This window comes from Pongo abelii, chromosome 1 (assembly GCF_028885655.2).
Source record: "Pongo abelii isolate AG06213 chromosome 1, NHGRI_mPonAbe1-v2.0_pri, whole genome shotgun sequence".
NCBI lineage: Eukaryota > Metazoa > Chordata > Mammalia > Primates > Hominidae > Pongo > Pongo abelii.
Genome location: NC_071985.2, coordinates 86492203 through 86502498, shown reverse-complemented (window position 1 = coordinate 86502498; position 10296 = coordinate 86492203). Strand labels below are relative to the sequence as shown.

Here is a 10296-nt window from a genome sequence, read left to right as displayed (position 1 = left end):
CATCTTTTTTATTAATTTTTGACACAATGTACCAAGGCATGACTGTTTTCATGTGTATTTTGCTAAAAGGTCATTGCATATCTAGAATTAGCAAACTTGAACGTTAAGTTGAATTTCGGACACATTCAGCCATTACTTTCTGAAATATTTTTCTTGTCTCATCCTATATCTCCTTTCCCTTGGGACTCTGATTTCCTATATGTCAGTCTAACATTATCTAATAGGTCCTTGACATTTTATACGTATGTATGTATACTAATTCTCAATGCTGTTTGAATTGTGCAATTTCTATTGATGTATTAGGTTGGTGCAAAAGTAATTGCTGTTTTTGCCATTACTTTTGCACCGACCACAATTACTTTTGCACCAACCTAATAGCTAACATTAACTAAACATTTCCACTGTCATCTTCATTAACCTATTTTAAAAAGAAATTCTAACATGTTATTTCTCAGTTCTAGAATTTTCACTTCTTTTTTTCTTTTTGAGACAGACTCTTGCTCTAGCACCCAGGCTAGAGTCCAATGGCACAACCATGGCTCACTGCAGCCTCTACTTCCTAGGTTCAAGCGGCCCTCCTACCTCAGCCTCCCTAGTAGCTGGGACTATAGGCACAGGCTACCATGCCAGGCTATTTTTAAAAATTATTTTTTGTATAGATGAGGTCTCACTATGTTGCCAGAATTGGTCTTGAACTCCTGGGCTCAAGCAATACTCTTGTCTTAGCCTCCCAAATTGTTGGGATTACAAATGAGCCACTGCACCCCGTCCTGGTTCTATTTTATTCTATTTATCTGCCAATATTGCCTACATTTTTCATGTATTGCAACCCTATTTTCTTTAATTTCATTGAAAATAATTTTATTAACTACTTGTGTAAGATTTCCTGCTCATTCCAACAATTCTGTAATTTTGGAGTTGATCTCAGTTTATCTTTTCTCTTGAAACTAAGTAATGAATTACATCTGAACTTTATGAATATTAAGTTGCTGAAATTGAATTCTGGTTTTGTTTTTTGTTTTTTTTTTTTACAAAAAGTATTAGTTTTTTTTTTTTATTTTAGCAAGCACTTAAGCTGATTGGACATAAACTGCTGTTTTTCAGGTGATATTTTCTTTTTCTTTTTCCTTTTTATTTGAGACAGAGTCTCACTCTGTCACCCATGCTGGAGGGCAGTGATGCAATCTTGGCTAACTGCAAACTCCACCTCCTGGGTTCAAATGATTCTCGTGCCTCAGCCTCACAAGTAGCTGGGATTACAGAAATGCTAATTTTTGTATTTTCAGTAGAGACAAGGTTTCACCATGTAGGCCAGACTAGTCTTAAACTCCTGACCTCCAGTGATCTGCACTCCTCAGCCTCCAGAATTGCTGAGATTACAGACATGGGCAACTGCACCTGGCCCAGATATTTTCCATTTTAATTCAAATATTCTGTCTTTATCTGAGCTTCTTTTTATTTATTTATATTTATTTATTTATTTTGTAGAGATGGAGTTTCACCATGTAGCCCAGGCTGGTCTTGAACTCCTGGGCTCAAACAATCCACCTGCCTTAGCCTTCCAAAGTGCTGGGATTATACGAGTGAGCCACCACACCTGGCGTTATCTGAGCTTCTTAGTGTGTGCTCCATCCATGTATCATTCAGAGGTAAGCCAAAGATTGTCAAGCAGAATTTGGAAATCTCCTCCCTATTCTTTCCTTCAAGGGATTCTATGTCCCCACTCTCACTTCAGTAGCCAGTTTTTCAGCCTTGGTCCTCTGGTTACCCAAGCAAGAAAAACTGTAATTATTTTTTATTGTTACCTCCAACACCTACACCATTTTGACTGTGCCTGCCTTTATACTAAGAGTGGTAAAAACTACCCTCCTCTAAGTATGGACACCCCACCAGAAGCTATTTCTGTTCACTTTCAGTGCTTTCAGATAGCCTCCTTTTGTATTAATATATGTCCAAAGTTTATAGTATTATCTGAGGCTGAATGGGTTCATTAGTATTTTACTGATCACTAAAAGCAGAAATCCTCTCTTTACATTATTAACCACAGGTTGAGCATCCCAAATCTAAAAAGCTCCAAAACCCAAAATTTTTGGACACTGACTGGACCCTCAAAGGAAATGGTCATTGAAGCATTTCAGATTTCAGATTCACAGATTTGGGATGCTCAAACAGTAAGTATAATGCAAATATTTCAAAATCTGGAAAAAAAAAAAAGAAATCTAAAACACTTCTGGTCCCAGGCATTTCGGATAAGGGATATTCAACCTTTATTTCCTTTTAGTGTTTCCTATTAGCATTATAACATACATACTTTACTTTTCATGGTCTAATTAAAGTTTATACTGTACAATTTTGTGTAAAATGTAGAAACCTTATAACTATAGCAGCCTATTTATCATTCCTCAATTCTTAGTTCTATATTTGTTACAGGTATGAAATCTATATACTTCATAATCCTTAGAAGGCAATGCTGTTTAGTAAAATATTATGAAAAAATATGTCTAATAATTTAATAAAATAATAAGACAAAGTAGTCTTTTATATTTCCATAGAAATTTAGTTTTAGATTTGTTCCTATTATTTCCCTTGAGTCTGAAGAATTTTTCCTTTCCTTGTAAAGCAGCTATGCTTACAACGAATTTTCTCCTTAATTATCTGAAAATGCCTTTATTTCAAATTAATTATTAAATAGTATTTTTGTTAGATATAGAGCTTAGGTAAACAGGTTTTTTTTTTTATTTAGCACTTTAAAGAAAAAATACATTGACAATGAATTGTGTGATAGAAAATCTCAAGAAAGGAATAGGAAATATTTTTTAAAAACTGAATGGAAATCCCAGAATTAAAAGAATATCTAAAGTAAAAAAATAAATCACTAGAAGGACTCATAAGCGTAATGGAGATTAAATAAAAACAAGTCGGTGAAAATAAAAGGAGTACAGAAATTATTTAATCTAAGAAGAAAAAGATTTATAGTATTGGAGGAGGGGGAAAACACAGTCTCAGTGACCTATGGGATACTATTAAAAAGTTAACGTATTTTTTAACTGTAGTCTGAGAAGTCAAGAAAAAGAGAAGACAGAGAATGAAGCAGAAGGCCAGAAGAGAGTTTCAGTAGCTACTTTAAAATACTATTTTCTAATTCAAATTATGAATAATTAAATGGTTGGTCCCAGTCATTTGTATATTTACTTGAGACTGAGTCACATTTTCCTAGTTCTGTGCATCTCAATTAATTTGAATTGCATTCCAACCATTATACATATTATCTTGTATCAACTCTGGTTTGTGTTGTAGACTTTAAAAAGTGTTGATGTTTTTGCTTTAGCAGCCAATTAAATTGGTTGAATTCAAATTCAAATTTTTGTGTTTGGGATAGCTATTCTAATCTTAGTTCAGATCATTTGCTTTTATCTGAGTTGCTGTGAATCAACTTCCTGCATGTATGGTTCAGAGGACAGCCAGAGATTTAGGAAGAAATTATATACCAAATTTAGAAGTTTTTCCTTTCTGGCTCTCTCTTTTCTGAACTTCTCCGTCACTTTTCAGTTCTTAGCCAAAACTCTGGCTTCTGATTCTTTGGGTCAGAAAGACTCTGGTTGTCCATAGGTGTTTTAGCTGCCAATTGCAGCATTGTCTCTGGCCATCCAACAGGATAAAACCTATAACAAGAAAATCACTCTACACTGGTTTCTCTTCAAAAATATGTCTTATCCTCAGAATCTGTTTGCTTTTTTTCTCTCCCCAGGATCATCAACTTGTTATTTTATTTATTTTTGTCAGAGTTTATAGGTTTGTTTTCCCTGCGAAATTAGGTCTGTACACAGCTGTATTTAGAACCTACCCCCTCTTTTTAATGGATTAGAAAGTGTGTTTTGACAAAGTTGAAGTCCCTGGTTATATTATTTTCTTTGATGTCTAGCTATATTTCTAAAATTGGATTTTCTTGGAGATACACTTTTCTCCTCATAATATATTTCCCTTTTAGTGTAAGATGGTTTACTCTGGATTTGATTACAACCAAGATTTTTAATAATACATAATGATTTTTTTAAATTTTAAGAGTACGTAGTAGGTATATATATTTATGGGATACATGAGATATTTTGATACAGGCATGTAATATATATTAATCATATGGTAAATGTAAATCTGTCATCTTAAGCATTTATACTTTGTGTTATAAACAATCCAATTATACTCTTTTAGTTATTCTTAAAGTGTACAATAAAATTATTATAGACTATACTTACCCTGTTGTGCTATCAAATACTAGGTCTAATTCTTTTTTTTTTTTTTTTTTTTTTTTTTTAGTTTTTGAGACAGACTCTTGCTCTTTCGTTCAGACTGGAAGACTGGAGTGCAGTGGTGCAATCATGGCTCACTGCAACCTCCATCTCCTGGGTTCAAGTGATTCTCCTGCCTCAGCCTCCCGAGCAGCTGGGACTACAGGTATGCACCACCACACCTGGCTAATTTTTATATTTTTAGTAGAGATGGGGTTTCACCATGTCGGCCAGGCTGGTCTCAAACTCCTGACTTCAGGTGATCCACCAGCCTCGGCCTCCCAAAGTGCTGGGATTACAGGCTTAAGCCACTGCTCCTGGCCCTAATCATTCTTTCTAATTACATTTGACCTCCTTAAGCATCCCTACTCCTCCTTCTACACCCCCTACTATCATTCCCAGCCTCTGATAACCATTCTTGTCTATCTCCATGAGTTCAATTGTTTTAATTTTTGTCTCCCACAAATAAGTGAGAACATGCAAAATTTGTCTTTCTGTGTCTGCCTTATTTCACTTAACATAATGACCTTCAGTTCTATCCATGTTGTTGCAAATGACAGGATCTAATTCTTTTTTTATGGCTGGATAGTACTCAATTATGTATATGTACCACATTTTCTTTACCTGTTTACCTGTTGATGGACACTTAAGTTGCTTCCAAATCTTGGCTGTTATGAATAGCACTACAATAAACATGGGAGTGTAGATATCCATTCGATATATTGATTTCCTTTCTTTTGGGTATGTACCCAGCTGTACTAGTCCATTTTCACAATGCTATAAAGAACTGCCTAAGACTGGGTAATTTATAGAAAAAAAAAACCAAGAGGTTTAATTGACTCACAGTTCTGTAGGCTGTGCAGGAAGCATGGCTGGGAAGCTTCAGAAAACTTATAATCATGGCAGAAGGTGAAGGGAAAGCAAGCACATCTTTACCATGGCAGAGTGTTACATAGTGAAGGGCGAAGTGCCACACACTTTCAAACAACCAGATCTCTTGAGAAATCACTCACTATCAAGAGAACAACAAGGAGGAAGCCCATCCCCATGATTCAATCACTTCCCACTAGGCCCCTCCCTCAACATGTGGGGATTACAATTGGAGGTGAGATATGGATGGGGACACACAGCCAAACCTTATTACCAGCAGTAGTAGCTCTATTTTTAGTTTTTCAAGGAACATCCAAATTGTTCTCCATAGTGTTGTACTAATTTACATTCCTACTAACAGTGTACTAGGGTTCCCTTTTCTCCACATCCTTGCCAGCATTTGTTATTTCCTGTCTTTTGGATATAGCCATTTTAACTGAAGTAGAAGGATATTTCATTGTAGTTTTAATTTGCATTTCTCTAATCATCAATTATGTTCAACACATTTTCATATATGCCTGTTTGCCATTTGTATACCTTCTTTTGTAAAATGTCTATTCAGATCTTTTGCCCATTTTAAAATCAGATTGTTAGTTTTTTTCCTATAGAATTGTTTGAGCTCCTTATATATTCTGATTATTAATTCCTTGTCAGATGGATAGTTTGATAATATTTTCTCCCATTCTGTGTGTATTATCTTCATTTTATTGATTGTTTCCTTTTCTGTACAGAAACTTTTTGACTTGATGTCAATTTTTGTTTTGGTTGCTTATTCTTGTAGGATATTACTCAATAAATTTTTTCCCAGACCAATGTCCTGTAGAGTTTCCCCTATGTTTTCTTGTAGTAGTTTCATAATTTTAGGTCTTAGATTTAAATCTTTAGTCCATTTTGATTTAATTTTTATATAAGGCAAGAGATAGGGGTCTAGTTTTATTCTTCTGCATATGAATATCAGTTTTCCTACTATCATTTATTGAAGAGAGTGTCCTTTCCCCCAATGTCTGTTCTTGGCCCCTTTGTCAAAAATGAGTTCACTGCAGATGTATAGATTTGTTTCTGGGTTCCTCATTCTGTTCCATTGGTCTATGGGTCTGTTTTTATGCCAATATCATGCTGCTTTGGTTACTATAGCTCAGTAGTATAATTTGAAGTCAGGTAATGTGATCCCTCCAGTTTTGTTATTTTTGCTCAGGATACCTTAGGCTATTCTGGGTCTTTTGTGGTTCTATATAAATTTTAGGATAGTTTTCTCTACTTCTATGTCATCGGCATTTTGATAGGGATTGCACTGGATCTGTAGATCGCATTGAGTAGTATGGACATTTTAACAATATTGATTCTTTCAATCCATGAACATAAAATATCTTTCCATTTTTTTATGTGTCCTCTTCAATTTCTTAAATTAGTGTTTTATAGTTTTCACTGTAAAGATTTTCACTTCTTTGGCTAAGTCCTAGATATTTAATTTTATTTGTGGCTATTGTAGATGGGATTACTGTTTTTCAGATTGTCCACCATTTACATATAGAAATGCTGCGATTTTTGTATGTTAATCTTACATTCTGCAACTTTACTGAGTTTGCTTATCAGTTCCAGTAGTTTTTTTGGTGGAGCCTTTAGGTTTTTCCAAATATAAGATTATATCTGCAAACAAGGATAATCTGATTTCTTCCCTTCCAATTTGGATGCCCTTTATTTCTTTCACTTGTCTAATTGCTCTTGCTAGGACTTCCAGTACTATGTTGAATAATAATGGTCAAAGTGGACATTCTTGTTATGTTCCAGGTATTAGAGTGAGGGCTTTCAGTTTTTCTCCATTCAGTATGATACTAGCTGTGAGTCTTTCAGATATGTCATTTGTTATGTTGAGGTATGTTCCTTCTATACCTAGTCTTTTGAGGGTTTTTATCATGAAGGAATTTTGAATTTTATAAATGCATTTTCAGCATTAATTGAATTGATTATATGATTTTTGTCCTTCATTCTGTTGATATGATGTATCACAGTGATTGATTTGCGTATGTTGTACTATTCTTGCATCCATGGGATAAATCTCACTTAGTCATGATGAATGATCTTTATAATGTGGTGTTGAATTCAGTTTGCCAGTATATTGTTGAGGATTTTTGCATCAGTGTTAACCAGGGATATTGGCCTGATGTTTTTTTGTTTTGTTTTGTTTTGTTTCTTTTTTTTTTTTTTTGATATATCTTTGTCTGGTTTTGGGTTCTGGGAAATACTGGCCTCATACAATGTCTTGGAAGTATTCCCTCCTTCTCTATTTTTCAGAATAGTTTGAATAGGATTGGTATTCGTTCTTCTTGAAATGTTTGGTAGAATTCAGCAGTGAAATCATCAGGTCCCGGGCTTTTCTTTGCTGGGACACATTTATTATGGCTTCAACCTCACTACTTGTTCAGGTTTTGGATTTCTTCATGGCTCTATCTTAGTAGATTGTATGTGTCTAGGAATATATCCATTTCTTCTAGGTTTTCCAGTTTATTGGCGTATAGTTGCTCATAGTAGCACCTAATGATCCTTTGAATTTCTGCAGTATGGGTTGTAATATCTCCTTTTTCATCTCTGATTTTATTTATTTGAGTCTTCTCTCTTTTTATTTAGTTGTGCTAAAGGTTTTTTAAATTTTATTTGTCTTTTCATTTTGTTTATCTTTTTATTGTTTTCTTCATTACAATTTCATTTGTGTCTGTTCTGATTTTTATTATTTCTTTTCTTTTACTGATTTTGGATTCGGTTTGCTCCTTCTTTTCTAGTTCTTTAGGATGCATAATTAGGTTACTTGTTTGAAGTTTTTCTTCTTTTTGATGTAGGCACTTACAGCTATAAACTTCCCTCTTAGTACTGCTTCCACCATATAACATAGGTTTTGGTATGTTGTCTTTCCATTATCATTTGTTTCAAGACATTTTATATTTTTCTTCTTAATTTCTTCATTTATTGATCCACTGGCCATTCAAATGCATATTGTTTAATTTCCATGTGTTTGTATAGTTTTCAAAATTCCTCTTGTTATTAATTTCTACTTTTATTCCATTTTGGTCAGAGAAGATTCCTTATACTATTTCCATTTTTCTGAATGTTTTAAGACTTGTTTTGTGACCTAGAATATTGTTTATCCTTGAGAATAACTCATGTGCTAAGGAGAAGAATGGGTATTCTGCAGCTGGATAAAACATTCTGTAAATATCTGTTAAGCACATTTGGTCTGTAGTGCAGATAAAGTCCAATGTTTCCTTTTTGAGTTTTTGAGTATTTGTCCAGTGCAAGATGTGGATGTTGAGGTCTCTAGATTGTATTGAAGTCTTTCTCTCTTTATTATTAATAATATTTGCTTTATATATCATTGTATGTTATTTGTGCTCCAGTTTGGGGTGCATGTATACTTACATTTTTTATGTCCTCCTGTTGAATTGACCCATTTATCATTATATAATGACCTTCTTTGTCTCTTGTTACAGTTTTTGTCTTGAAATCTATTTTGTCTGATATAAGTATCCTTGTCCTACTCTCTTTGTGGTTTCCATTCACATAGAATATCTTTTTTATCCCCTTATCTTATGTGTATCTTTAAAGTTGAAGTGTGTTTCTTATAGGCAAGAGATCACCAGATCTTGTTTTGTTTTTGTTTTCTATTCAGACTTTCTATATCTTTTGATTGGAGAGTTTAGTCCATTTACATTCAATGTTATTATTGATAAGTAAAGACTAATTCCTGCCATTTTGTTTTGTTTTGTGGTTTTCTCTTCTTTCTTTCCTTCCTTCCTGTCTTCCATTTAGTGAACGTGATTTTTTTTCTGGTGGTATGATTTAATTTCTTGCTTTTTATTTTTTGTGTATCTGTTGTATGTTTTTCAATTTGAGGTTACCATGAGGCTTGCAAATACTATCTTTTAACCCACTATTTTAAACTGATGACAACTTAATATTAATTGCATAAACAAGCAAAGAGAAAACTAATGAAAATTCTACTCTTTAACTTTGTACTCCCACTTGTTAACTTTTTGTTTTTACTCTTTATTTCTTATTTTACTGTCTGTGTCTTGAAAAGTTGTTTTAGTTATTATTTTTGATTGGTTCATCATTTAGTCTTTCTACTTAAGAGTAGTTTACACTCCATAATTACAGTGTTATAATATTGTGTTTTTCTGTGTGCTTTTTATTGTCAATGAGTTTTGTCCTTCAAATAATTTCTTAATGCTCACTAATGTCCTTTTCTTTCAGATTAAAGAACTCTTTTTAGCATTTCTTGTATGACAGGTCTGGTGTTGATAAAATCCTTCAGGTTTTGTTTGTCTGGGCAAATCTTTATTTCCTCTTCCTGTTTGAAGGATATTTTCACCAGACATATAATTTTGGGGTAAAAGTTTTTCTCCTTCAGCACTTTAAATATGTTATGCCACTCTCTCCTGACCTGTAAGGTTTCCACTGGAAAATCTGCTGCCAGACATATTGGAGCTCCATTGTATGTTATTTGTTTCTTTTCTCTTGCTGCTGTTAGGAATATTTATTCTTGACCTTTGAGAGTTTGATTATTATATGCCTTGAGGTAGTCCTTCTTTGGGTTAAATATGCTTGCCGTTCTATAACCTTCTTGTACTTGAATGTGGATACCTTTCTTTAGGTTTAGGAAGTTTTCTAATATTATCTCTTTGCATAAAGTTTCTACCCCATCTCTGTCTCTATGTACTCTTTATGGCCAATAACTATTAGATTTGCCCCTTTAAGGCTATTTTCTAGATCTTGCAGACATACTTTATTCTTTTTTATTCTTTTTTCTTTTATCTCTTCTGACTGTGTATTTTCAAATAATCTCTCTTTGAGCTTCCCTAATTCTTTCTTCTGCTTTATCAATTCTACTATTACAAGACTCTGATGCATTCTTTAGTATGTCAGTTGTATTTTTCAACTCTGGAATTTCTTCTTGATTCTTTTAATTTATTTCAATCTCTTACTACATGTATCTGATAGGATTCTGAATTCCTCCTCTGTGTTATCATGAATTTCCTTTAATTTCCTCAACATGGCTATTTAGAATTCTCTGCCTGAAAGGTCAATTATCTCTGTTTCTCCAGGATTGGTCCTTCGTGTCTTATCTGGTTTGTTTAGCAAGATCATG

The 10296-nt window shown here is 33.7% G+C and overlaps 1 long non-coding RNA gene across 1 annotated transcript; it reads left to right on the top strand.

Moving 5' to 3' along the window:
- The first annotated feature begins 1493 nt into the window (after positions 1-1493).
- LOC129049010 (uncharacterized) lies at positions 1494-4453 on the top strand. The gene is made up of 2 exons (XR_010138789.1): positions 1494-1649; positions 4315-4453. It is a non-coding gene; the product is annotated as an uncharacterized LOC129049010 (long non-coding RNA).
- Positions 4454-10296: the final 5843 nt, after the last annotated feature.